Source organism: Peromyscus maniculatus, chromosome 2, assembly GCF_049852395.1.
Source record: "Peromyscus maniculatus bairdii isolate BWxNUB_F1_BW_parent chromosome 2, HU_Pman_BW_mat_3.1, whole genome shotgun sequence".
In the NCBI taxonomy this organism is placed as follows: Eukaryota; Metazoa; Chordata; class Mammalia; order Rodentia; family Cricetidae; genus Peromyscus; species Peromyscus maniculatus.
Window position 1 is genome coordinate 91572248 of NC_134853.1, and position 14824 is coordinate 91587071.

Here is a 14824-nt window from a genome sequence, read left to right on the forward strand (position 1 = left end):
CCTAATACCTGTGGGAACCTTGTTAAGTTACTAAGGCTCAGTTTCGCCATGTATGAAGTGGGGCTTATGCCACATAGTCCTGGTAGTGCCAGTTAGCATTGGAAGAGACTAGATATGTCCTGCATTTATAAGTTTTAAGTAGAACTAAAAAATCCACATAAAAACTAAAATACATAATGCTCACATTCCTGTCTGCCTGCATTTTATACTTCTGCAAAATCAAACCAGCATACTTCTGTGGACTCTGGACATGAGTACTTGGGGATGAGACCAGAATTTCAAGGATTTTCAGCCCTCCTCCCAGAGCCAAGTTAACAGATTTTTGTTTTTAAACTATAGGGATTTAGGGCCTAATCCACAGGAAATGGGTTTGGCAAAGCACCGTAAGAACAAACACAACTTCTAACCCAAACCCTGCCCAGCCTTTGGCCACTGATGCAGAAATAATTGAACAGTCATCTTTAGCCGGGGCAACTTCAGGGAAAGGGTGGTCAGCTCCAAAGCATGGGACAGAGGAGATGAATACATTAGACAAAAGCATCAAGATCCCAAAAGATCTGTGTACATGAGAGGTGAGCCAAATCTAATGGGTAATTTAATGGGCTGCATACAGTAAGTGCTAGTGTGGAAGAGTGGGAAGCCTCTTTCTGGGTGGGGAAATTATGACATTACCTATTCTGTGCTCAATTGGCTAATGACTATCAGGTCTTCTATCCCATTCACTGTGGGGTTGTGGTTGAAAAGAGATAAGAACACTGGAGCCAGCCTGCTTCCAACATTTACCAACCAAATTATTTACTTCTCTACATCTTTGTGTCTCTGTCTGAAAGCAGGGATAAAATAGAGTGCATCTATTGCTGAGGTAATTAAGTGGGATAATGCATGGGTTGGTTCCTGTGAACGCAAAGAAATCTAAGGCAACCTTTGTCTTATCTTTAAGCAAGCTGCAGCCTAGCAGGGAAACTGACACATGAGCCTCCAAGAGCTGTTTGCTTAGATGAGACTTTGCCTAAGATGTTCTGGATCACGGACCAGCAAACTGTAGCCAACTAGGCAAATCAATACATTTTTACATGTTTTTGTAAATAAAGTTTTATTGGAACACCAGCTCACATATTCCTTTACATTTTGTCTGTAGCATAACATCATTGTAATGTAATGGTATTGTTGCATCAGAGACCATAAGGCACTTCAGTCAAGCTGGGTTCAGGAACTAAATGCCAATTACAGCAATTCAGAAATCATCATATCTTTTTATCTCATTGTACATATATCAACACTGAGGCCCAGAGAAGAGAGACTTCTTGTCAAAGACATACTGCACATGATTACAGATCCAAGAATTCTTTAGAACCTCTCATCACACAGGTGATGATGACCTATTTGGACAGCAAGGAGTGCTGTGTCAGCTCACCTACTACACAGGAGCCCTGAGAATCTGCAGTCAATTGACGAAGGTCCCTTGTTTCCCTAGGACTGATTAGGTTCAATCACATTATCCATCCTGTTCAATGGCACCCAAGCCCCATTGCTACAGGGTCACCATGCCATTTAGGATGAGCAATGCTGGCTGGAGGCCTGCCAGTGCACCTGTGGTATTTTGATAACTTCACATATTGCCAACTTCTCCTATTAAATATACAACTTACATAGGGGGCAGAGTTTAACTCACTCTAATCAACTGTAAAATGAACCAGAGGCTTGCTGCCCCCCTCTGCAGACCTATGTCTGCATCTTTCTCATCACTAATGGTCATGGAGCCCACTGTTTCCCAAGATGGGTTATTAATGAGGGCTGGAATTACGGATTTCAATTAAGTGTGTTAGCACTGGTCTTGAAATGCAGTGGGATCCACTCTGGGGAAATATAAATGCCGAGATGAAATGCAATCCTCCTTCCCCACCTCCTTGCTTCTTTAGGTACTATGCTCCCAGTCCTATCTCTGTCTACAAATCAGCTGCAACACAGTGCAGGGCAATCAGATGAGGGGTCAAATTCTAGTCCTGGTACCACCATCTCAACCCTAGGAGGAGCTTAGGCTTCCTCAACTGCAACTTGAATGGCAAGGCTTTAAAAAAGTATCAACAGCTGGGAAGAGAGGTGTAGATTAATGTACTTCTACCAGATACTCTGTGTCTTTGAAAACTGATACTTCTTAGCAGGCATTGATTGAGCATTACTATGGGGAAGGTGGCCTCAAGAAAATATTTGAGCTCTATCATAACCCAGTTGAAGGCAACTTCTTACTCGGCCCTATCCGAACCCCAGGGCTTTGGTCAATTAGCTGCCCTTTAGTGTAGGGTTCTATGGCTCCTAGTCTGGCATTAAACTTGCCCTCCTGGATGATGTGCCTGCTACTCCAGGCTGTTCAACCTCAGGCAGTGAGGAAGGGAATTTACATTTTTTGCTTTCTCTTAACCATTATCAATTTTCTAGACTCTTGCTTTTCAAAATCGCCTTCCTCTACTATCGTAAACAACCAGTAAAAGGGCCACTGTCGTGGCTGTTGTTAACCATTCTAAAACTTTTATTGAGGACCTATCATGAGCTTAGCTTTATCTTGGGTTTTTGGGAATAACACTTCTTCCATGGCATGATTACTTACATGTCTTCTCAATACTTGAAGCTTTAGCTTTACCACAGATAACACAAGTTGAGGCCATTCTTCATGATATTGAGACAATATAGTGCCTCATTCAGAGAAGGGTTGCAGGGAAGTAAGTTGAATAATGCAAGAGACTAATTTGGAAGGAGAACTAGAGTGGTTTTCCAAAAAGGAGGACTCCTGAACCAGGCTGGTGGCTATGAGGCCAAGGGGACATCTTGACTGGCTAGTTTGCAGTCACATGCAGGAAAGCTTTGGGCTGTGTTGTCATCTGCCATGGGGAGAAAAGTTGGGGTTCTTCTGCTATACTGAATGACTTAGAGCAAGCTCCTTCCTAATCTGGGCTTCATCTTTCCTTCTCTATAAATGGAAGTTTCTCTCCCACCCACCAGTTCCAGAATAGCCATTCAGAGGTTTAACATTAATTATAAAGTCTTGGCCTATTACTCAGGCTCATTACAAACTAGCTCTTACAACTTAAATTAACCCATTTCTGTTCATCTATGTCTTGCCATGTGGCCATCGTGTTACCATTCTTCTGGTATCTTGCTCCTTGGATTGCTGGATGGCATCTGCCCCTGACTCTGTGCTTCTTCTCCCTGTATCTCTGCTTGGATTCCCAGCCTGACTTTATCCTGCTTTGCCATGGGTCAAATCAGCTTTATTTATTAACCAATGGGAGCAACACATATTCACAGCATACAGAAAGACATTCCCACATCACTTCTCCCCACTTAGTATGAAGAAAGGGGAAGGGGGGAGATGAAGAGGAAGAAGTGGTTCTACAAAGAGAGAAGATAAAATCAACCTCCCTGGAACTCATTGTGAGGACAACACAGAATAAAGAATAGGAAATGCTCCAAAAAACTCAAATAATGAGTATATGGAAAATCACTGCAGAGGGCAGTGTGAAAACACACACACACACACACACACACACACACACACACACACACACACACACACACACTAGTGGCCTGAGACCTTCTTCTTTAGGATACATGACCTGAGCAGAGAACATCTTAGTTCTGATCTGTGGTTACAACTCCAGCTCCAGCTGTCTCATGTTAGGCTAAGTAGAATCTAGGTCCCAACTCCCAGACTCAGGCTCCTTTGTATTCCAGACATGCCACAGAAGTAAACCAGACAGATTTCCCATTAACTTAGGGCTGTTCTGCAGCCTTCCCATTCTAGACAAGTTTGCTTGGCCTCAGCACTTTCCCAAGGAAGAGTGAGGAGAAGCAGATGAGGAGACAGCCAGAGCAAGATGCCAGATCAACTGTCTTACATTGAAGATACACAGCCAAAACCAAAAGGCCTGGAAATGAGAGGCAGCATGATGACTTTCCTGTGCTGAATGCTGTGCTAACCTAATCTCTGTGTGCCTTGGAGCTTACAAGATTCTCATTCACGGACTTTTTTCTTTCTTAGTTGAAAGCATTATCCCTTCTTTTCCTGTCTTAACATTGTTGACTCACATGTACAGATGGTTTAAGTATTTGTAAAGTCCATGTATATGAGTTCTCATAAGAAATTCTCCACACAAATATGGAGTAAGGGTGATAGATGTTCATGCTAATCTCGTTCAAAGATGAGGAAGTTTGGTCCTGAAAACAATCATCTCTCCTGTCAATAGAAGAGTTGGGTCAGGTGACACTTCAAATCCTTACCCTGCCCCCATTTCCTCTACTTCTTTCTCCTCTTTTAAGATTTTCTGAAATTTGTATGTGTGTATTTGAGAGAGAGAGAGAGAGAGAGAGAGAGAGAGAGAGAGAGAGAGAGAGAGAGAGAGAGAGAGTGCCATACGTGTGAATATACCCAGAAGAGAGTTTCAGATCCTCTGGAGCTGGAGTTACAGTTGGTTGTGAGCTGCCCAATGTATGTATTGGAAACAACAAAAGAGCAGCAAACTGTTGAACCATCTCTCCAGACCCTCTTACTCCTCCTCTTTGTTTATTCTTCCTGTTGTTGTTTTGAAACAGGATCTCATACAGCCTAGACTGGCCACAAACTTGCTATGTAGTAAAGACTAGCCTTGCATCCCTTATCCTGTCCTGGCTGCTGAGATTACAAGTTTGTATCTCCATGTCAGGCTAATTCTCTGTATGGGCAGAGATTGTTTCTAGACTATTACATACTAAATATAAAGAACCTTTGATTATCAGATTCCAAATTCTAATTTTTTTATTACTGAAAGTCAAAGCTATAACCACTGTTCTCCCTTACCTTGCTTTACTCTATACTGCTTCCATACACACCAATCATTGCTAGGTGTTCTGTGTCTGTTTTCTCAGAATTGAAACCTTTCATGGAGGTAGGAGAGAGGCTCATAAGAAATATGAGGTCTAGGAAATATGTATGGCTTAGAAAGCTCAAAATAGTTACAGGATTCACAGTTTCCTGAGGCAATATAATCAGTGAAGAGCTGTTGGAGATTCTTCAGTAGAGCAATTGATGGGTTAGGCAGGGGTTTCCAGGGATGCAGCTCTTGTGAGTCACTACTCACAGGAAGGTGGACTTTTTCAGTGGGTCTTTAAAAGAGGAGAGATGGGCTGGAGAGATGGCTCAGCCGTTAAAGGCTAGGCTCACAAGCAAAAATAAAAGAGGAGAGATAGAGGAATGGGAGGTAGGGTGATGCAATGTGAAAAAGACTACATCTGCTCTTGTTAGCTATGAAGCTTGAAGACAGGTCATATGAGCTTAGGGATATGGATAGCCTTTATGAGCTGAAAGGGGCCAAGAAACGGGTCTTCCAAATGCAGTATTGCTGAAAAGTCTACTTCAGTTCTAGGAAACCCCTTTAAGATCTTTAACCTCTAAAACTATAAAGTTATAATTTTACAATAAATTTTAAAAATGTATTTGTTACAGCAGCCACAGAAAACTAATACAAAGATGAAATCCTATCATGATTGAGAAGAACATTATCAGAAAGGAAAGCAGTAAGCACTGACATGGTCTCTGATGATAGTCTTAAGATTTCAAAACCCATGGGCAATGGGAAGCCACTGAAGGATTGTTGAGGGAGATGTGGTCAGATTTCCATAATCAAGTCCACCAGTTAGTGCAGGATAGGAACTGGAAGGATGAGCTTGGAGACAAAAAAACTCTGGAAGGCAATTATGTTTGCTACTATGCCACCAATACAAGTGCTGGAGCCAGTGAGACTCTGGAAGACCTCACTGGTGTTGGTGAGAGAAACTGGGTTGGGACCTCAGGAGCATTAATCCTCTGAGCTTTGGTGACCTATGGGACCTCTGCACCAGATCTTTGGCAACTGGGGCTATACTCACTGCCTCATTCCTTTGCTGGAATCTTTCTCAAGGTGGTCTGTACAGTGCAAAACTTGGCTACAGCAGCTGGGTTTGAAATCTGCTCTGCCATTTATGTTTGCGTTGAGCATCCCTAATCCCAAAATCCAAAAACTTTCAAATTCTTTAAATTATTGAGGGCTCACTTTTCCACACATAGAAAATTCTACAGCATAAAACTTTCATGCACACATTACTTAAAAATCTTTTATAAAATTACCTTTAGGCCATGTGCATAAGAAATAAATAAACTTCTTGTTTGGGTTTGGGTCCTATCTCCAAGATAGTGCATTTTATATATATGACAATATTATCATATCTGAAAGACTCCATAGCTGAAAGACCCCAGACACCCAGACAAGAGATAGCCAAACGGTGCTAACTCTGGAGCCAAAGTCAAGTTGGTTATCTTTCTGTGCTTTTGTTTTCTTTCTTAGAAAATGGTGTGGTGGCTGGCACCTTTAAAGTCAGCACCCAGAATGTGGAGAAGGGAGGATTGCAGTAAGTTTAAGGGCAGCCTAGACTACACAGCAAGCTCGGGGTCAACATGAGTTGATTTAAAAGATCCTATCTCATTGTGTAGCTTGATGGGCTTAAGGGGTCCCCTGGCAGTAGGATCAGGATCCATCCCTGGTGCATGAGCTGGCTTTTTGGAGCCCACTACCTATGGTGGGACACTTCACACAGCCTTGAGGCAAGGGGAGGCACTTGGACCTGCCTCTACTAAATGTACCAGGCTCTGCTGACTCCCCGTGGGAGGCCTTACCTTCTTGTAGGAGGGAATGGGAGTAGATTGGGGGAAGGCTGGAGAGGCAGGAGGAGGAAAGAGGGGATCTGTGATTGGTATGCAAAATGAATAAAAAAGTCTTAATAAAAATTAATTAATTAATTTTTAAGTTCCTATCTTAAATCACCATCCTGCCCTTCCAAAGATCCCTCTCTGCTTTGAGTGTAATTCTTTCCAAGCTACTGACACATCTCTTGTTGTGTACTTAAGCCATCCTTCTATGTTCTCTTCTGAGATGAAATATTTTCTCCACACTTTTCAGACTCTCCCACCTTTATTTCAGGGGAAACTCTTACAAGTCACAGGCTTGGCTCTCAAAGCCTTCTGAAGCTCTTCCTTCTCTCTAGGGCACAGTGTGGTTCAGAGGGCTGGGTGCCCTCTAGAGTTCATCAGAGGTAACATACAGAAGGTGAAGAAAGCCCTGTGGTTTCCAAAAACTAATTAAAATGGATGTGTGTGTGTGTGTGTGTGTGTGTGTGTGTGTGTGTGTGTGTGTGTGTGTGTATCTGCTGGATTTTTTCTGGCACTGGATGCGTTCTATACAAAAATAACACTTGAGAATCTTAGTCAGGATTATATACCTATAGTTCTTGAACTCTAACAGGGCTTGGAAAGAAGTATAGAACACTAAATGTTCTGTGTTACAGCTCGTTATGTCCTAGAGTACAGTTTTGAACCTTCCAAAACTGAAAGGGAGATGTTCTTAGTGTCTTTCCTTCTTATATCATGGGCCAGCTCTTGGCCTCCCCAGGTTATACATTCATCTCATGAACTCCTATGTACAAGCTCTTCATCATCTGCTTGCCCAGAGTTCCTCTTCTAACTAATCATACCTAGAAGTCCCAAGGAAGGTTCTACTACCAGACTGAGACCCCCTGAAATCAAGACCTGTGGCATTCATTTTGTTTCCCAGTCCAGTGATGCACTGGATATGAGGTTCATAGGCAGCCAGATGCTGTGGCTCTTACCGGCAGAAGTCTGGTTCAGTCCTAGCTTCACCACTGGCTGGGTCTGCCATTGAGTAGTGATTTGGTTTCTCTGGGACTTAAATGCTTCATCTGTAAAATATAGATAATGACAGTGCACACTTCACGGGGATATTGTGAGAACAAAATAATATGATCCATAGAAAACACTTAGAAGAATATCTGCTATGTGGTAGGTGCTAAGTAAATGTAAATGACTGTGCTTAATTATAATTATGTTAAGTTTGGGTTAAACTTCACAGGCAACACAGCAACAAGGAAGACATAGCACAAAAATACTGAGAACAACAATGAAGGAAATTAGGGAACAGAGAAGAAAAACAGTCAGAAACTGTACACTTGCATGTGGTAGGTACATGCTAGGTGGCTTGCATATGGCATGTTACTTTATGAACACAAGGATATGCAGCACACTTCTGTGTCCTCTTCCAGGTCAGTGCCTTCCTCCAGTGAACCTACTCAGATGCTTCCCCTTTCCCTGTCACATTTTGCTTTTCTGTACAACTTTCTCCATTCATCCAACTCTGATAGCTAAAGAATCATCTTAGCTCTCATTAACATGAAAGGAGCTAATGTCCAACAATTAGCTAAGGCAAGGATGAACGAAGTGTTCAATTCCCGTGCTGATTCCCATTATTTTTGACTGCCTGGAGCTCTAATTTGAGAACATAGCAGAGTTCCAATGAGAAGGTATCTGAGGACACATTTGATGTTCATGCACCCAAGTGTTGACATAGATTAGTGGTGCCTGCACTGAAATTAGAGTAAGAAGGTTGTAGTACGTGTGTCTTTAATCTTCCAAGCTCTTTCTGAACTATGAAGGAAAACAGGGTTTTGCCAGTTAGTGACAGTGGTGTTGATTACATACATTAATTGCCTTTATTTTTCATGGCATCACTACAAAGTTTATTTCTGTTATGGAAAAACACACCTTCAGTGTGAAAGGTCACTGAAGAACTCACAGGATATATGAAGTGTTTCCATTTGATAGAATACCTTGAAAAATGCCTTTACTAGAAGAAGAAGAGAATTTAAGGCATCCTGGCCAGTTGATGGAAGAAAGTTTTGATGTAGAGAGTGCTTTCAATGCCCCATAAATCACAAGGTACATAACATTATCCACACCCTTTTCCTCAAGTTTGTTTAGAAAAGACAGTAGGTTGGGATGCAGAGATAGCTCCTTCAAAAATGTATTTTCTACATAAGCATTAGGACTTGAACTCACTCTACAGAACCCATGTGAAAAAGCTGGATACAGTGGTTTGTAATGTCAGTGCTAAGAGTCAGAGACAGGCAGATCCTTAGGGCTCTCTGACCAACCATCCTAGCCTAATCGGTGAGTGGAAGACCAGTAGAATACCATGCCAAAACAAACAAACAAACAAACAAGGTAAACAAAGTGGACAGGATAATCCAATGTTATCCTCTGGCCTGTGTGTGTGTGTGTGTGTGTGTGTGTGTGTGTGTGTGTGTGTGTGTGTGTGCAAGAAAGAGGCAAGCCAGCAGAAAGATACTGATTTCACAGACAGGAAACATGAGTCTTAGACTCCTTCTAGTGGAAACATAGTGCCTTCATTTCTCTGGGCTTTGGTAGCAACATCTAAACCATGAGGAGGTTAGAGAAGGGTATGAATCTTGTACAGATGACTCAACCACAAAAGAAAAAATTGGAGGCCAGTAAAACAGTTCATAGATAAAAGTTTTGCTAACGAGCCTGATAACCTGAAATAATCTCCAGGACCCATAGGTGGAAGAGAGAATCAAGTCCTTCAAGTCCTTTGACCTACACACATATACCATAACATAAGTACATGCATATATACACACACAAAAAGTAAATGTAATTTTTCAAGAGTTCAGACATTCCCAGAGCCCAGAGTGTTGTTGTGTAGTTGGAAAGGAGGGCTGCCTATTGAAGGATAAGCAGACTGCAAAACATGGGAAGGCCCAGTGAAGAGTGGTGACACACCTCTCTCATCTTTGGAGTGTCTCACCTGGTATATAAGTGAGTGGGGAGGATGAAGTTATCTACTCCTAAATCCTACTTTGCATCTCACATACAAAGTGTTTGTGCAAAATTGTAATGGATACTGACTTTCCAGGAAGCCGCTACCATGCTAATCAAGAAAGGGCTATTCCTCTTTTGTTCAGATTTCTTCTATTTCAAAAACCATGATTCGTTGTTTTTGTATTTGAGTGGCCGATTCTGTGAACTCATTTCTGTTTCCATCAAACAGTCATCCATCTGCTGTGATGTCTGCCAGTCTCATCACATCCAACCCTTCACATATCAACATACATCCTACTTTATTATAAATTACTTTTCTTTTTATTTTTCATTTACTTTGCAGTTTCGTACATTATATAGGTCTTTCAGATGAGATGTCTAGGTAGGTGATACAATTTATGGATCCCATTTCAGGATAATAAAGGAAACATCACAGAATATTAACCTGGGACGAGTTCAGAACCATTGGCTCAGATGATCCTTGGACCATTTCCAGCCCAGGCAAAAGCAGGGACTTTATGCAAAAAGATTTGCATCCAAATCAGATGCCTAACATTTCAGGTTGAGAATCAGAATAAATGTTCTTGCTTTCTACAAATTGTTCCTGTCTACTGAATATTTCTCGGCCATTCTAGAAACATTCCTGTATGCATTCTGGCTAATCTTCCTAGTGGTGAAATTGTCTGGAACTGAGTTTGGGCACATTTGGAATCACTCAAGAAAGCAGCAACATCAATGGATTGAGGTTGAGCATTTTAAAATTTATGGTGTAATTGATTTCTTTATAAGACATTCAGGCCTTATTATTTATTAATCCACCTGTCAAGGCTAATTTAAAGTACTTCTCAATAAGGTAGTTTGACAATACCTGTGTTTACCAGATTGACAAGCCAGGTTAAAAAAAAGATATGACATAGCAGTTGCTCACCCTTAGCAGAAACTTTTAGAAAGGAACTTTCCAACAGCCTGGTCCTCGCTGGGGAAGGCAGAAAGCTTCCTATAATGCTCTATAGGGACACAGTTATATCCGGGACTTTATTTGAATGGGAACTGAGTCCTGAAGGTGATACAGCCTTAAGAGCCCTGGGCTTTTCCCCTCCCCACTGCCCTGTGCCTATGTCCAGGCCATAAAGCTCATCTGCTCCCCAAACTATAGCTAATCTCCTGACTGCCCCCCTTGTTTCTTGTTTGTCTCTCCTATTCATCTCAAGTGATAAGCCTAAACTGCAGTTCTGACCATGTTGTTCTGACCCTTGAAGAAAATCCTGAATGGTTTCCACAGAGTCAAATTCAAAGCTCTTCATGTCCTGGCCCTGTCTACCATCTCCCACCACTTTTCCCATTTCCTTTTTTTTTTTTTTTTTTTTTTTTTTTGCCACTTTCTACTTCATTACCCTCACTGTCAGTCAGCATGCTATCCCCATGACTGCACCATTGTACCCTTCCTTCTTCCTAAATCCTGTTCACCACCATTTTTCTTCTCTAACAACCTTCTCCCAAGCCACTGGCAGTTCTCTGTCCTTGATTTCGGTTCTGTAAGTCCACATACACCGAGTCAGTAAACTACCTGTTTAACAAGGATGTAGTTGGATCAGGCAGGGTGCTAAGACTGGGTGCATAGCAGAGCTCTAGAGAGACCTCACAGCTGTGCTACTCAGCTCACAGTCTACACTATGAGCACCTTCTAGCTGTCTTCACACATTACCTAGTACACAGTTGAAGGAAGGTTAAGGAGGTCAGGGAAACCATTATATGTTGGATACAAGCTGCTGAATCTCTACTTCACTATTTAATTTTATTTTAGCAGCAACCCTGTGGAGTATTTTTTTTATCCTTCTTTATCCTTTGTGAACAAGCTGGAGTTCAAGGATATGAAAAAGCTTGCCAGTATTTACCCAACTCATTTGTGATGAGTTTAGAATTCAAACACAGGACTGAATCCAAGGCCTCAGCTCCATCTCTGTACTCAAATGTTCTCTCCACCTCAGAGTTCAAGCTTGTTGAGTAAATCCATGATCAGTACAAAGTCAAATATACTCTTATTGTGCTTCCTCAAGTACATTCCACAGCATGGTAGTATAATTACCATGATACTACTGACACTGAGTGACCGAATCTGCATTAGCAAGTAGGTCTAAAACACAGAAATAACACATAAAACATACAAAATCCTCAGTTCATCTTGTACTGGGTAGTCCTAGGTCCTATAGACACTCAATAAGTATGCATTCAACAGTGCATGAGACCCTTTCATGACTTCTTTGGTGATGCTCCAATTGACATTGAGTGGTGTATCTCACTAACCACCAATGAACAGAATACTGATCTGACCCAATCCATACTCCTCATCTTAAGTCAAACACATAGAATTTTGGACAGACCTTTCATGAAAGAAAGTTGTCAAATGCAGCTTGACCTCCAAGTACCAGAACAGAATCAACAACTATTTTACAGGTCTATCCAAGCTAGTGTCTCTCCCCACCCTAGGACCAGTTTGCAGGGGTGATATTGTGGGGATAGGAGAATCCAGGGCCAGAACTTTTGTGGAGTCTATGTAAGATACAAAGAGAGAAGAGGCTTGTCATTGCTATTCTATTTCCATTTATAAAAAGTAACTGTAAAAATATAAATAAGCACGTTTTAAAATAGGGAACACAATTTAGATCATGTGGGCTTGAAATGCGCTGCTCAGTTTCACACCTCTCTCATCCCAGACTCGAGGTGGGAACAAAACATGTAAGTGGAACAGTTACCTAATGAGCACTCCCAACCCAAGCCCAGCTTCTCACCATTTTTGAGGATTTGAGCATAGACATTAACAGCAATAGAGATGAAGAAGAGACTGTCAGTAGAAGAGACAGGACAGGGAAGGGTCAGGAACATGTCTGTGTCAGCTCAGAAAGGGAAATGTGACAACCTTTGTTTCATTGTTTGTTTGTTTGTTTGAGACAGGGTTTCTCTGTGTAGCTTTGCACCTTTCCTGGAATTCACTCCGTAGCCCCAGCTGGCCTCGAACTCACAGAGATCCACCTGCTTCTGCCTCCCAACTGCTGACATTAAAGGTGTGTGCCATCACTACCTGGCTACTCTTGTGTCATTTAGGCTGGTCAGTTGTGACATTTCCATAGCTTAGTTGTCATACAGATAGGCACCTGTTGAAGCTTTTAGGAAGTTATTATGATCAGCATAAGCTTCTAACACTCTTTCCTCCCTCTAACCATGGGAAGAGGTGTCCCTCCTACAGTGCCTAAAGTTCTGGGCCATAAAGCCCTCCTGAGCAGGGTGGGCCCAGAGTGTTAAAGGCTTAGGCTCTATGTAGGACCTTGTCTTCCATTTAGTCTACTTCCTGATTAATGGAATTATGAATAACAAGGATCTTTAAGGTACCTCATTCCCACTCATCTCCTCTCTAGTCTTAGCTTCTATGTGGCAGCCTGGCTATAGTTAATACCCCCAGGCAAGGATATCAGTACTTCTAACCAACCTGTCTTCCAATGATTGAGGTAGCATCCAGCCACCAGCTTTGAGGTTATGAATTTTGTTGAGAACAAAGTTCTAAGGCACTGTGGGGTAAGGGACTCACCCACGCTTCCCATGCCAGCCACTCTGTGTTCATCAGCTCTAACATCATCTTTTTATATTAGGTTGTGGAGGTAGGGAGGTATCCTTCACTTTGCAAAATGTCAAAACTCACTTCATATTTACCTATTGATCTTTGTGCAAACATCTCTCAGGATTCCAAAACAAAAGGAAGTGAAGTTCAAATCTTTGGCTTACTCTAAGCTGTCAGACTGAGAATGGGCATGATGATGTCTGACTTCTGGCCACAGGGTCTTGGGTGACAATCAACTAAGAATAGACCAAGCCCAAAAGACCCAAGTGCATAGCACACTAATCTGTATCTAGAGCCACAGCATCTTGGATCCCCTCCCCTCCACTCAGAAACCCTGAGACCTTTTGCAAGTTGACACCAACAGTACTCTCTGTAGAATGTCCAGATGGCTAAACCTAGAAATATGGCAGAAACTGAATAAATCATTTGCAAGGGCCACAATAACAAAATACCACAGAGAATGACCTAAGCACCAGAAATATGTTTCTTTTCCTACACAATTCTGGAAGTTGAATGTTCATGACCAAAGCATCCAAATATGGCCTGAACTTTAAATCTATCTCCTGGGCTCATACAAAGCTGTCTTTCTCTATGATCTCACATGATCTAGAAGGGCACCCATCACATAGGATTATGGCCCTCTCAAGCAAACCTACTGCAATGTAATTACTTCACTAAAGGTTCTACTTATAAAAGCATTCATACTAGAGATTTAGGACTTCAGCATGTACCTTTGTTGGGAGGAGGACCCACTCCAGCCCATATCCCTGGGAGATTCTAGACCCAGTTCTAATGCAAAGATAAACAACATAATGCCTAGAATAAAAATTCCTTTTCTCACCTAAGCCTCACTTATTTCTACTCACTTACCTTTTAGCTCTTTCTTTCAAGCTCTACAATCTCAAGCATAGTCTTCACTTCATCTGAGAACAAGACTAGGTACATCAACTCCCTCAATTTTAGTTCCTCAGCCCAGCTTCTCACTTACTTGGCTGTCTCTCAGTCCTTGAGTTACAGCCCAGTCATACCCTCCTCAGTGAAATTCTCCTAAACAAAGCATATGTGAGGTCCCCCTATCAGGTTCCCATTCAAAGAGCACCTACATTTCTCCCTGTACTAGCACCCATCATACCTGTAGTCCTGCAGGGCTCCCTGCTGGAGAATGCACTGTTTATGTAAGAACAACTCGGTCTCTATTGCCAGGATAAAAGATTCAGTCAAAAGAAATGAAAATCTGCTACAGAAATTACCATCCCCAAAGATACATTGTTTGAGGAGAACTGTTCTAGTCTCCTTCATGCTCATAGTAGCTCAGGCTGGTGAAAGTGCTGTCGTGATGTCTGCTCTTATCATCATACCCCAAGGGGACTGTTCCAGAGGGTCTCATGCTGGTGACTAAGGGTTGCAGTCTGAGCATGCCATACATCACTTCCACTCACTACTTCTTGGCTAATCTTAGCTGTCCAGACCTGTGAATCCTCTGGGGAGCCAAAACATGGACATTTCTAGCTACA